The sequence below is a fragment of the Balaenoptera borealis genome (assembly GCF_965194805.1).
Source record: "Balaenoptera borealis genome assembly, chromosome: 4".
In the NCBI taxonomy this organism is placed as follows: Eukaryota; Metazoa; Chordata; class Mammalia; order Artiodactyla; family Balaenopteridae; genus Balaenoptera; species Balaenoptera borealis.
In genome coordinates this window covers 115163392-115178324 of record NC_138861.1, presented here as the reverse complement: position 1 = coordinate 115178324, position 14933 = coordinate 115163392, and the positions used below count along the sequence as shown (strand labels likewise).

At 37.1% G+C, this 14933-nt stretch overlaps 1 long non-coding RNA gene across 1 annotated transcript in view; it reads right to left on the bottom strand.

Annotated features, from left to right (window-relative positions):
- LOC309627298 overlaps positions 1-14933 on the bottom strand; it is a 293684-nt gene that overhangs the window by 44290 nt on the left and 234461 nt on the right. The window contains exon 3 of the long non-coding RNA XR_014243659.1: positions 12522-12624. This is a non-coding gene — a long non-coding RNA (uncharacterized lncRNA). The remainder of the gene's footprint in view (positions 1-12521; positions 12625-14933) is intronic.

Sequence of the window (14933 nt, the reverse complement as noted above, 5' to 3'; positions counted from 1 at the left end):
TCCCACTTATTTTTGTCCGTGTGCCAAAAGTTAAGAAAATTCAAGCATGACACTGGCCAGGTTGTAATATTTTCCTTCGGGACAAGCAGGAATGGAGAAGAATGTCCAATAGTTCTGAACAAGTTCAGTAACTGTGTGTTGTAAAATAGCTTGGCAAAAATTCTGTGTACATAAGAAATAAATGTATATAATGTCTGTAGCTAGTGAATAAAGTATTTTCAAGTTGTGATAATTATACTGAGTAGATTTAATACATTCATTACCCTTTGTATATGTGGTAATATGTAACAGATTTGATTTCTTTTTTATTTTCCTTTAAAAGCATTAAAGATAATATTAAAAATAAAAGCAGTCAATATTTTCCTACTGGTTAGCAAAACATATGTTATGGAAAGTCCTACCTTGTCTAAACACACTCACCTAACCATCCCTCAAAACTATATTGCGCTTCATCCTTTATTTTTCTTCATAAAAATGTCTAGTTTTCCTAAGTTACCTTGATTCGGAAAAAGCATCTATGCGAAGCAAAGGTATCAAACTGCAGAAGAATATTCTGAGTAGTAAGCAGGAGCAGGTTAATTGGAACATAGACTGAAAAGTGCATGTAGCTGAGTATAGAGCAGAGCATCTTAGAGCCATGGCATCAGAGCTATAACAACTGACAGACTCCAGTTTAAATCCAAGTCCCACCATCTGCTAGCTGGGGGACCTGGGGCAAGTGATTCTCTGCACTGAGCTTCATTTAACTCATCAATAAAAAAGAGAAAATAATAATTTCTTCAAAGTGCTAATGTGAGGATTGAATGAGCCACTTCATGAATAAGGCAGAGCCAAACATTACATAAATGTTCAAAAACATCTTTAGTATCATTGTGTGCATGGGGGGATTAAAGAAACCCTTGTTGCCCATATGATTCTGCCCCCATCCAAAGCTCTTTGAGGGGCATAAGGAGCCTATAGTCTCCTATTCCTGAGCCCTGGGCTGTTTTCAGAGTCCCCACAAGATCTCAGGGATTACATGAGTGTTCTGGAAATTTGCCATCTGGCCATGGGCCCTGAGCAGGGAAAGCTACACAGGTGAAGGGTTAGAAATGGCCAATTAAGAGAAGGAGTAGCTTCAGACATGTGAAACTAAACTCCCTTCTTAGGAAAGGTGCAGCCATTTTAGGTTGAAGAATAAAAATGTTGAACTTCAGAAGATAGTAGATGATGGAGGAAAAGCAGAAATTTTTCTTTCTGGTTTCCTTGGCAGCATCACTGACTGCTCTCTCAGGGCCTCCTCCCCCATGCTCTGAGGAAGAGTGCTCAGGGACAATTCCAGGTCAGGTGGCAGCAATGACCCACACTGACTCTCCATTTCCACCAGCTGCAAGGACATCTTATTTGATTCAGTCCCTCAACCCCATTTAGATACAAGCATTCCCTAACCTATCCTACCGACTCATTGAAGAAGCGGGAAGGAGAGAAAAGAGCAAGGGGTCTTCACCAGCCCACCACCCATCTAAAGCATTGGGAAATCCTCTAAGCTCTTAAAAGATAGCCAATGTTCTACTGACTCACACTATATCAACTGCTACAAACATGGTCCAAGTTGCCATCATTTCCTGCCTGGATTATTGCAATAGCCTCCATCCAATGCTCTCCTTAAAGTTTATTCTCAAGAAAGCAACCAGAGAGATTCTTTTAAAACTGCATCATATCATCTCTCACCTCTGCTTAAAACCCTCTTGTGGCTTCCCATTTCACTCAGAATAAAGCCAAAATCCTTACAATGGCCTAGTGATGTGGTCCTTCTTAGTTTTTCTGCTTTTCTCTTCCATGCTCACTGAGATCCATGGATCCATCTACATCGGCTTCTTTCTTAGCATGTGCCAAGCATGCTACAACCTCAGGACTCTGGAACTGGCTATCCCTTTTGTCTAGAATGTTGTCCACCGAAATAACTGCATGACAAACTCCATCATTTTCTTCAAATCTTTGCCCAGTGAGGCTAATACTGATTACCTTATTTAAAATAGCAAATCCTTACCCCCACCCCAAACTATTCCTCCCAATTTTCCATCTTGCTCTTTATTTTTTCACAGCATTAATCATTTTTTGGAATACCATATAACTTACTTATTCATTATATTTAGTATCTACTCCCCTGAATAGATGTACAAGCTCTACTAGGGAATGGGCTCATTAAATAATCATTAAATGAATGAGTGAATAAAAAAGTTTTGATGCAAGGTATAGTGGAGATTGAAGTTCTTCATAAAGCCATCATTAGTCAATGTCAGAGAATGTCAGATGACATTTTTCTACTGTCTCATACCATCAAGCCCCCTGTGTACACTCTTCACTGTGATGCCAGTGCTGGTATTTTGTAAAATACACTCTCCAGACTCCCTTATTGCCTGATTTTCTGTTAGGTTCTGTAATGGGAGTCATTAGAAGGAACTCAGAGTGTAGAAGGAGAGAAATTCTGGTCAGTGGTATTCCAGCAGCAGCAAACCTCTACCTTCTTCAACACCCCCAGCACTAGCTTTCCATGCATCCTCCAAGATAACAGTAGCAACTGTACTGTGCCCCTTTAATGATCAGATACCAACCACACCACATTCCCTCACCAGGTCTATGACATTTTCACAGAGTCCCAAGCACCAGCCCACTGAGGTCCCTCTTCTGAGTTCTCAGAGTCTAGCAATATCTCCTCTTACTTTTTTGTATCCCAAGATTCCTCAGCAAGTATGAATTTCTGCATTGTATCAAGACCTGATTTTTGCTCTTTCAGACTTCTAACATCTATGGAACCAAAATCTCTGCTTGAAATAGCTAATGTGATTTACCTTTTCCTTACTGGACTTCTTGGATTCTGGTTTAGTTTAATTATGTCTTTGATCTTGAATACCATCTGAACCCCCAATCAATGGAAAATTGGGCCTTAATAATCAATGGCATGCAATGTCATCGTGATTAAATTATCACCTTTGGTTACTTGGGATGAAAGGCCTACTGAAGGCAAGACTTTGGGAAGTTGAATGGCAGCTGTACTTATTTATTGTGGGATTATTAATTACAATGACTGAGGAGGGGAGGTAGTAGTATTTCTAATAATATCTACACTAGAAAACATACACAGTGAAAATGACGAGCTTAGGCCTTTAAATTTTTATCACAAGTAATTATTGGAAGACCATCAGTCCTATAAGAGGGCCCTAAAATAATCTCTTATTTTAGGCAACCACAGAGCAGATATGACTAAAAATTACTCCTAAAATTTAACTGTGTGGGTTGCAGAATTACAACATTTGTTATGTTCATAGTTCATTGAAAGAGGAAGACAGTTTCCCTTGAGGAAGAACCCTGCAACACAACCACAAGTATACATTGTAAATATTCCATCAAGGCTTTCCCCAGAGGACCTGTGGCCTTTCACTAGAAAGAATGTGCACTGTCAAAAGAGAAAATCCCAAATATTCTGAGGATTACAATATATTGAACAAGTAATGATGATTATGACAGGAAGAGCACAGATAGGTAAAATCAATAAAGAAATAAAAATTATGAACCAAATAGAAATTCAATAGTTAAAAAGTATAATAAACAAAATGAAAAATTAACTAGAAGGGTCAGCAGTATGTTTGAGCTGGCAGAACACAGAATTAGTGAACTTAATGAGTGCAATAGGGATTAAGTAACCTAAAGAACATAGAAACAAAAAAAGTGAAGACAAATAAAGTCTCAGAAAAAAAGTGAGATAACATGAAGCACACCTACATACACATTACGGGAGTACCAGAAGGAGAGAAGAGAAAGAAATAGGTCCAAAAAATATTTTTGAAGAAATAATGATTTAAAACTTCCCAAATTTATTTACTAATTTATTGAAAAATAAATTAATTAGAGATCAGTGAACTGCAAGTATTACAAACAAAAGAAAATCCACATGCAGACACCGCAAAGTTAAAATATTGAAAGCCACAGATAAAGAGAAAATTTTGAAAACAAGAAATGACTCAATATGGAAAAATATCTTTCATGTATGTAATAACCAAAATAGACTTTATGTCAAAAATTGTTACAAGAAACAAAGAAGGATTTTACATATTGATAAAAGGCTCAACTCATCAAGAAGATATAATAATTATAAACATATAAGCACCTAACAACAAAGCCCGAAAATATATGAATTAAAAACTGACAGAAATGAAGGGAGAAATAAACAGTTCTATAGCAATAGTTGGATACTTCAATACCCTACTTTCAATAATAAACAGAATATCTAGACAGATAATCAATAAAGAAATAGAGAACTTGAAAAACACTAGAAACCAACTAGGCCTAACATACATGTACAGAACCCTCCACCCAACAGCAGTAGAATAGATATTCTTCTCAAGTTTACATAGAACATTCTCCAGGGAAGGCCATAAATTATACCACAAAATAAGTCCCAAAATTTAAAAGGACTGAACTCATACAAATCATCTTCTCCAACCTCAATGGAATGAAGCTGGAAATCAATAACAGAAGGAAAACTGGAAAATTCACAAATATGTGAAAATTAAACAACATGTTCTTAAACAACCAAAAGATTAAGAAGAAATCAAAAGGGAAATTAGAAAATATCTGAGATGAATGAAAACAAAAACAAATTTCAAAACTTATGGGGTACAGTGAAGGCAGTACTCAGAGGGAAATTTATAGTTGTAAATGCCTACATTAAAAAAGAGGAAATATTTCAAATGAATTACCCAACTTTACACATTGAGGAACTAGAAAAATAAGAGCAAACTAAACCCAAAACTACCAAGAGGCAAGAAATGATAAAGATTACAGTGGAAATAAATGAAATGGAGAATAGAGAAACAACAGAGAGAATCAACAAAACCAAAAGTTTGTTGTTGGAAATAATCAATAAATTTGACAAACTTTTAGCTAGACTATCAAGGAAAAAAGAGAGACGATGCAAATAAGTAAGATTAGAATGAAGGCAGGGACATAACTACTGACCTTACAGAAATAAAAAGGATTATAAGAGAACACTATGAACAACTGCACATCAACAAATTTGATAAACTAGTTAAAATGAAAAATTCCTAGAAATACACAAATTACCTAAAATTATTTGAGAATAAATAGAAAACCTCAACATACCTATAACAAACAAAAAGATGGAATCAGTTAAAAAACAAACAAAAAATTCAACAAAGAAAAGACTAGGACCAGATGGCCTCACTGGTAAATTCTACCAAGGATTTAAAGAATAATAGCATTTTATCTTAAACTCTCACAAATAATAGAAAAGGAAGGACTATTTCTTAGCTCATCCTATGAGGTCAGCATTAAACTGATATCAAAGCCAGAAAAGACACCACAAGAAAATTACAGACTAATGTACCTTATGATTATAGACACAAAATCCTCAATAGAATCCTAGCAAACTGAATCCAGCAGCATATTAATGAAGAAAGTGAAAACTTTGTACACTGAAAATTACAACACATTGCTGAAAGAAGTTAAAAGCAAACAAATAAATGAAAAGACGTTCTATGTTCATGGTTTGTAAAACATAATATTAACATAATACATCCAAAGCAATATGAAGAGTCAATGCAATCCCCAACAAAATTATAAACAGCCTTCTTTTGCAGAAATGACAAAGTTAGTCCTCAAACCCATATGGAATTGCAGGGGACTCACACTGATGAAACAATCTTGAAAAAGAAGAACAAAGTTGGAGGGCCCCACTCGCACTTCCCAATTTCAAAACTTAGTGCAAGTCTATAGTCACCAAAAAAGTGTGGTACTGCCCTAAGAATAGACATCTTCTCGGACCAATGGGATAGAATTAAAAGTCCAGAAATAAACTCATACATCTATGGCCAGTTGATTTTTGACAAGAATGTTAAGACAATTTAATGAGGAAAGAATAGCCTCTTTAATAAGTAGAGCTGGGAGAACTGGATTTCCATGTGCAAAAGAATGAAGTTGAACCCTTACCTCACACCATACACAAAAATTAAATCAAAATGCATCAATAACCCAAATATAAGCACTAAAAGCATAAAACTCTTAGAAGAAAACATAGAGGTAAATCTTCATAACACTGGAATTAGCAAAGATTTCTTAGATATGACACCAAACACATGAGCAACAAAGGAACAAAATAGATAAAATGAACTTCAGCAAAATTAAATACTTTTGTGCATCGAAGGACATTATCAAGAAAGTGAAAAGACACATAGAGACTGTCATACAGAGTGAAGTAAGTCAGAAAGAGAAAAACAAATATTGTATATTAACGCATATATGTGGAATCTAGAAAAGTGGTACAGATGAACCGGTTTGCAGCGCAGAAATAGAGACACAGATGTAGAGAACAAAAGTATGGACACCAAGGGGGGAAAGCAGGGGGTGGTGGGGGTGGTGGTGGGATGAATTGGGAGATTGGGATTGACATATACATACCAATATGTATAAAATTGATAACTAATAAGAACCTGCTGTATAAAAAAATAAAAATTCAAATATAAAAAAAAAGAAAGTGAAAAGACAACTTACAGAATGGGGGGAAATATTTGCAACTCATATGTCTGATAAGGGTTTAATATCCAGAATATATAAAGAACTCCTACAACTCAACAAAAAGACAACCCAGTTTATAAATGGATAAAGGGTTTGAATAGACATTTCCCAAAAAAAGATATAAAAGTGGGCAAAAAGTGTATGAAAAGATGTTCAATATCACTAATCATTAGGGAAATGCAAATCAAAACCACAGTGAGATACCACTTCACATCCACTAGGATGGTGTAGATGCAAATAATAAACAATCTATAATAGGAATAGAAGAGTTTTATTCAAGCCAATGAGCACTTGAATTGTGTTCTGCCATACTACCAAATAGGGGAGGCTTAGATAAGCAAAAAATTCAAAGTTACATAAATTGTTTGTTAAGAATTAGGGTTGGAGCTGGCAAGAAGTAAGGGTGCTTGTTAAGCAGGTATTGGTTGTGGGCCAAAATAGTTACACAGTTACAGGGGGAAAGCTTGAGACCATAATGTTGCAGCTGGCAGCTGCTAGCAGATATTTTTTGAAAATGGCTGTCCTTGAGTTTGATACAGTTCAGAAAATTCAAGTTCTCAGTGATGCAAGAATGTGTCTGCACCCACATCCACAATGGCCACCCAGCTCCATTTTGAATGTCTGAACCATAGAGATTTTTAAATGCATTCTTTTCTTTAATGGTTAAAGCAGATGTACAATGCACGTTTGACAAGCCATAAGACTGGCTGTCCTAGTTAGCATAAAGCTCAAGCCATATCATGTATAAGCCAGAATGACTTCCCCATACCTCAATATGTGAAAATTTCTTCCATCAATGGAAACAATCAAAAAGACAGACAATAGCACACTTTGGCAAGAATGTGGAAAAACTGAATGAATTGAATGTGGGTAAACTGAAATTGAATTGAGAGTAAAATGGTGCAGCTGTGGTGGAAGACATTATGGCAATTCCTCAAAATGTTAAATATAGAGTTACCATACTTAGGTATGGTAAACACCTAAATATGGTATTCCAGCCATTCCACTTCTAGGTATCTACCCAAGAGAAATGAAAACATATGTCCCCACAAAACCTGTATATAGATATTCATAGCAGCATTATTCATAATAATCAAAAAGTGGAAACAACCCAAATGCCTTCTGGCTGATTAATAAATAAACAAAACATGGTATTTCAATAAAGTCAAATATTATTTGGTAATCTATAAAATGAAATGAAATACTGATTTGTGCTACAAACATGGGTGAACCTCAAAATCATTATGCTAAGTGAAAGAAGCCAGTCACAAAACACTACATGTTGTGTAATTCTAGTTATATGAAATGAACAGAATAGATAAATCTATAGAGAAAGAAAGTAGATTGTCTGTTGCCTGGTTGCCTAGTGCTAAATGGGAGAGGAAGGGCTGGAAATGGGTAGTGATTGCTAATGGGTACAGGTTTCTTTGGGGAATGTTGAGAATGCTCTAAAATTAGGTTATTGTGTTGGTCACACAATTCTGTAAATATACTAAAAAGCACTGGATTGTACACTTTAAATAGGTATAAATTATACATCAATAAAACTGTTTTAAAAATTAAAAAGGGGCTTCCCTGGAGGCGCAGTGGTTGAGAATCTGCCTGCCAATGCAGGGGACACGGGTTCGAGCCCTGGTCTGGGAAGATCCCACATGCCGCGGAGCAACTGGGCCCGTGAGCCACAACTACTGAGCCTGCGCGTCTGGAGCCTGTGCTCCGTAACAAGAGAGGCCACGATAGTGAGAGGCCCGCGCACCACGATGAAGAGTGGCCCCCGCTCGCCGCAACTGGAGAAAGCCCTCGCACAGAATTGAAGACCCAACACAGCCAAAAATTAATTAATTAATTAATTAATTTTAAAAAAAATTTAAAAGGATAGGGAATTTATGGACAAAAAGTCTAATGGGAAAGTCAATAACCTATATCATTAAAAGAGTCCTTAAAAATCCATCAAATCAGGCACAAACACATTTGACTGAACAGGTCTTAACAGGCAACTTACAAAACAGTGGAAGGATTGGTTCCTCTTTTACAAATGCAACTGACTTTTTTATAATGTTTGCTCTTATTATGGGCATAACCCTGTGTGATATTGTGCTTTATAATAAATGTATATCCGGTCTTCATTCCCGTTTCTGGCACAGATCTCCTAAAACCCTTGGAATTTCCAAAGTGATGAGACTGAAAAAAGTTATTTTGTTATGTTAATCAGCTATCTTTTGGACCCCATCTAAGGATGGGAGCTGGTTGCCAGAACTAACCAGGTAATAAAAGCATTGGAACTTTGAGTCCAACCTCCTGATCTCCTGGGAGTGGGGAAGGGCTGGAGGTTGAATCAATTGCCAATAGCCAAAGATTTAATCAATCATGCTTATGTAATGAATTCTCCATAAAAAGCCCAAAAGGAGCTTCTGGTTGGTGAACATGTGGAGGTGCTGGGAGAGTAGTACCTGGAGAGAACATGGAAGCTCCCTGCCCTTTCTCCATACATTCCGTACGCATCTCTTTCATCTGGCTGTTCCTGAGTTATATCCTTTTATAATAAACTGGGGACCTAGTAAGTAAAATGTTTCTCTGAGTTCTGTGAGCTGTTCAAGCAAATTAATCAAAAGCAAGGGAGGAGGTCACGGGAACTTCTCATTTACAGCTAGTCAGTTAGAAGGACAGGAAACAACTTGGACTTGTGACTGGCATCCTGAGTTGCAGGGGGTCGCTGGAACCTCCAGGGTGCAGCCAGTGGATCAGAAGCACACGTAACGTTCTGGGCTTGTGGCTGGCGACTGAAGCTGAAGCGGGTGCTCAGGTCGGGGAGATCAGTCTTTCAGAACTGATCCCTTTACCTGTGGAAATCTGACGTTCTCTTTGGGTAGACAGTGTCAGAACGGAGTTGAATTAAGTTGAATTCTCAGATACCCTCCTAGTGTCTGAGAATTGCTTGGTGTTATGTGGAAAGTCCCACCCCCACCCAGCCCCCACCAACACACGCACATGGGAAATGGGTCCAGGAACCCAAAAGACCCTGAAATTGAACATAAGAATTTCCTTCAAAAAATCCTAGCCCACAGGTAGCATTTACCCCAGACTCAGGATCATGTTGAAATACGATTCCAATCATATAATAAAGAATAATCTGAAGCAATTATACTCCAATAAATATGTATAGAAAAAGAATAATCCACTGATTCAGTGTCTTTAGTTGCAAGCAATAGAAAATAACTCAGGTAATCTTAGTCAAAACAAATTTTATAAAACATATTAGGTAACCCACAAACTCTCTTTTGAGAGCTGGAAGAACAAGCCTGGGGCCATGTAGTCACTGGCAATATATAAAATAGCATCCCAGAGCCATTAAAGTAGCCACACTGCCACCAGAACTGCTGGGCACAATCACTGTTACTTGCAAAACTTTCGTCACCAAAACCAGGCACCCGGTGCTGCCGCTAGTACTACCGCTGCTTCAGCCTCTGGAGGTTGGATGTTGGTGCCACTGAGGTACCACCCTCATTAGAATGGGTTCTCCTGTATCTCTGCTGCTTTGCTTCAATAGCGTTCAATCCAAAGCCCAGGATGGCTGCATTAGATTGGTGTAGCCTAGGCTATGTGCTTGCCCTTAACGCCAAGGCCAGCTGAAAATGAGTAATGGATTTTGTGCTTCTAAAATAGGAGGTAGGATCTGCTTCATAAGGTGGAAATTCCCCAAACATAGATAGGCGTTCAATAAGAACAGCAGATGTCTGTTATAAGTGCCTTGAGTAAATAAAATATACGTAAATATTATGTAGATGTTCTTGGTTACTAGAAGCACAGCTTACAATTTTTGTTCTATTGTTCTGTGTTAACCATATTTTCCCTCGTAAGCATACACGGCACAAATAATGAAAATTTTAAGAGTATTATACTGAGGAAAAGAGTGAAACTTTCTATTTTAACTGAATTCACAGGAAATGTCTCTATTTTTTCAAGGTTATTGTTACCATGCTTTGCAAACTTGAAAAACAATTGCTACAGGTTTTTAAAGGTTAGAATATTTGGCTTTTGATAGTCAAATGATATCACAATTAGGGGAAGTTGACATAATTACTGTCTAGATATAATGTCGCATTATAAAAGCACTGTATAAATTACAAAGGCACTCCTGTGACTCTGACAAGCCAAACAAGCAGTGATGAATGGCCCAATCTCCTCCTAAAGAACTTGAACCTCTACCTGGTCTGAGATTTCAGCAGGATGAGATGAAGACCTCTTTTAATTAACTTTATGATTTATTACCAATGAAATGTTCTTTTCAGTTTATAACAAGATGCCCACAGTTCATTCTAAAATGTATTGGAAATGATGTAGAAAAGGATTCTAGTGCATGAATCAAAAGGCATCAGAATATTGTCCTATGTTCTATATGAGAATTGTCAACTGTACCAGAGGTCTCAATTGTTGGGTTCCTCTTCCTCCAACCTCCAAATACCCTAAGAGTGGATCTGTGTGGGAAGTCCTAGTTAGCCTGAGAGGAGGAATGCATTTTAAATGGATTCAACCCCTGAGCATGTGTTTACGCACTAGGCTAAGGAAAGCACTAAAACATGCAAAACCTCAGCTTTGTGTTCCTAAAAGGCAGACTCCAAAAGTACATGGCCCTTTTTTTCAGCAGAGCACCATTAAGACTTAGATACTTGGGAATTCCCTGGCGGTCCAGCGGTTAGGACTCCTCACTTCCACTGCAGGGGGCACGGGTTCAATCTCTGGTCGGGGAACTAAGATCCCGCAAGCCACACAGCACAGCCAAAAAAAAAGAAGACTTAGATACACAAGTGTAGTGGGTGGAGACAGTTTGCAAGATGCTCAGATGAATGAACTGATCTCAAAATATGCACTGATGATAGCAACAAATGCTGAGCACCCAAGAAGATGCTGAGAACCTGAATTAGGCAAGTTGAAACCAAGTGCAACAGACCTAGTGGGGGTCCAGTGGGGACCTTGGATCAGTGAAAAGCAGTATGAGGGTTGTAAGCAAGAGAAACTGACTCAAAAATGTTGGGTATTAGGGAAAGAGTCCAGGCATCTCAAAGACAATTTTGCATACTTAAAAATATTTCATATATTCAAAGAATTGATGCTAAAATGCAAATCTTGACAAATACAGATACTTACTAAGGAATGAAGGGATTTGACTGAAGTTAAACTTTTTCTGCGTACACAATAAGGGCATGAGAAGAAGAACCTAACTTCCCAGCCAGTAATCTTTACCCTTTCATTTCAAGGCCTTGAAAGTACAGGTCAGAATAACATTGTTTCTTTACTTAAGAATAGTCACTCAGGCTAATGAGCTCCAAAAACTTGTGAAATGTATCTCCCTACTCACCAAAGTAGACCCTGCTGGTGCATAGGAATTACATCTCATCCCACCTCATCCTTTCATGTTGCATCTCCTCCACCCAGACATCCTGTACCACCCCTGGGCAAGTCAGTGTTCTGCTTTTATCCTACCTTTACACTAGCCCAAGCTGGGGTCTGCAATACTAATAGTGGAAATGGCAAAGAGATAGTTGTCTGCAAACTCAAAAGCTTTAGAAAGAACATAAGGGACAAATGGTTTCTTAGTCCTCTAAAATGTAAAGAACAAGGTGATAGTATAGAAAACATAGATCTGTGATGAATTTGCTAAAGTTAGTAGCTTAACTACCTCAATTTAAAAGCGAACAATAGTTTTAAAAATCAGATGTGCTATACATTTAATGACAAAAATTGAAAATAGTCCTCACAAACATAGTCAATTCAAAGTCACTAAAAAATAAAAGTTAAATAATGTATTTATTTGAAGAATTTGACTTCTAAATATCAAACACATATTTGCATTAGTTTAAGTAATGATCAATTAAATGTATGATACCAAAAATGTATAATATTTTTAAACAGTTTATTTTTCACACGAAGTTTAAAGATAGAATTCCTACTTTAGAAGATGTGGTTCTCCTCCAGGCTGAGTCAATGAACTGAGCTCTTTCCCTCTGTGGCACTGGTATCTTCAAAACTCAGCTTCCAAAGTGAGTGTGTTATCTTGAATCAAAGAATGAGGGAAACAAGTTTGGGTATGTCTGATTCCAAATTATATTCCACAGACAAGAGCTAGATACATGGTACCACCTAAATGCAAGGGAGCTAGAGAAATATTGACCTTGGCTAGGCAGCTACTCCTCAGCAACAGCTTTGCACTATGGGAGGACAGCATAACTCTTTGATGGAAATCTAGCCTCTGACACAGATGACCCATCTGACCACTAAATGTCTATGAGCACTGTTTGTGCTCAACACAGAATGTACTCCCCACACACCCCATTGCAGACATCATGAAATGGCACCCAGTTACTGCATCCAGCTCAAAGATCAGGATATCCAGGTGGTGTGTAGCCCTCTTCATCTGACCTGCATGGGGTTATTCCTGGTACTGTGATCTACAATCTAAAATGACAAGCCATTTGTCCCACCCCACATCCAACACACAGTGGTGGAGAAGGGACAGAATAAATATAACTACAAACTTAAATTCAAAAAAGGGAAGAATGGAAGCACACAGCAGGCACTGGTTCTTGCAATGATGAATTTCTAGAGGAAAAGTATTGTGTGTTCCTGGCAGTGGAGTATTTCAGTATCTGATTTTAATGGCTGTCATCTGAAAACACATGCATCACAAATATATGTATAGAATCAAATGGAAAAATGAGATATTGTTAGCTTCCTTTACTATTGACTATGGATGATAAAACACAAAATAAGTAAAAATACTCCTTAAAAGTATAAACTTACAAAATAATTAATAATTACACTTATTTTTCACCAAGTATGCAGAAGTTTTCCTTTAATATTCTGTTCTGCAATTCGATCACTTATGCTTACATACTGAAAGGTACTGTACTTTCTTAGGTTATGAACAAATATTTTAACATCTTGTTTAAATGTTGAAGAATAAAACTTTTAATATAGAAGATATAAATATTTCAGAAAGTTTTGTTTTTAGGTTTTGTAAGTATGAATACAAGAAGGATTTTATAGGAAGTATCCTTCTTTGTCCTTGGATTATGGGAAACCTTCTTTCAGAGTTGGAGCTCCAGATTCATAGTGAGCCAAAACCAAGCAACAGCTTTGAAAGTTCTTTTGACTCTGAGTATGACAACTAAAGTACACATGCTAGCTGTTCTCTTCAGGCTGAAAAACCTATCACCCCATCTCAAGTTCAAAGAGATAGCTGCTTCCTCTCTATGGCTTAACTTCTCTTAGATTTCACCTCGTGATTTCTCTCAGGAATCAAAGGAACTCCAGCAAACATGAATCAACCATTTCACTTTTATGCCTGTCAAAGTCCATGAAGATCATGGTCAAGTATAAAATGTAGTCCACCTACCTCATATGATAACAGAAGAGCAGACTATTAAGGATAGCCCTGTATGGATAGAGGTGAAAGCAGCTAAAAATTATCTAAACATTATATAATTGCTTTGCTAATACCCCTCAGTGATCATATGAAATTTCATTGTTCAGAGTAGAGTTGAGACAACCGTAATCTTTCATTTGATCATTTTGATCATCCTCAGAAAATGTGAGTGTATACAGACTATTAGGGCATAGAACAATCACAATAGCCCATAATACTATACCAAGGACATAAGGATTTCCTTGCCATGTAGACTTAGAAATTACTGTTTATTTTGTCTGTTTTCAACAGAAAACATTTGTGTGAAGGCAAGAGAAAACCGTGTTCAATTTAGTAAAAAATGTTTTAAAGTTAACACATTTATTTCAGCAAATAATATTCATCATCATCTTCAATCAGCTTCACCCTCTATTACCAATTTAAGCACTTAGACTGTATTCTTAAACCATGCATAGCTTATTAATTTTTTATACAGCCTTATGAAGTAGAATATTATCCCCATATTTATTTATTAATTTAGTAAAGAAATTAAAACACAGATATTTAAGCAATCTTCCCCAAATTACACAGCTTGCTGTTGGTGAAAGTAAGCTTTGAGCCCAGGGCATTTGACTCCAGAAGCTACCTACACCTTTGACTAGTAGTTTGTGAGATCCAGCCACATAAACCTGGTACAGTAAAGGCTATGTATGTCTGTCTCTGATGCTGATACAATCTTAGGAAACAAAAAATCCTGACACATTCTGATATTGTAATCTTTAAAGTGTGGATACTATACATTGCATTTGGTGGTTTCGAAGTAGATGAACTTCTACCACCAAACATCAAAACATGTAATATTTTCAGAGAAGATCCTGACCAGTTAGATGGAGAGACATCTTCTGAGGTCTAGTTATTCCAAGGAATAAATGTCAGTCCTGGTTCTTATCCTAAGCCT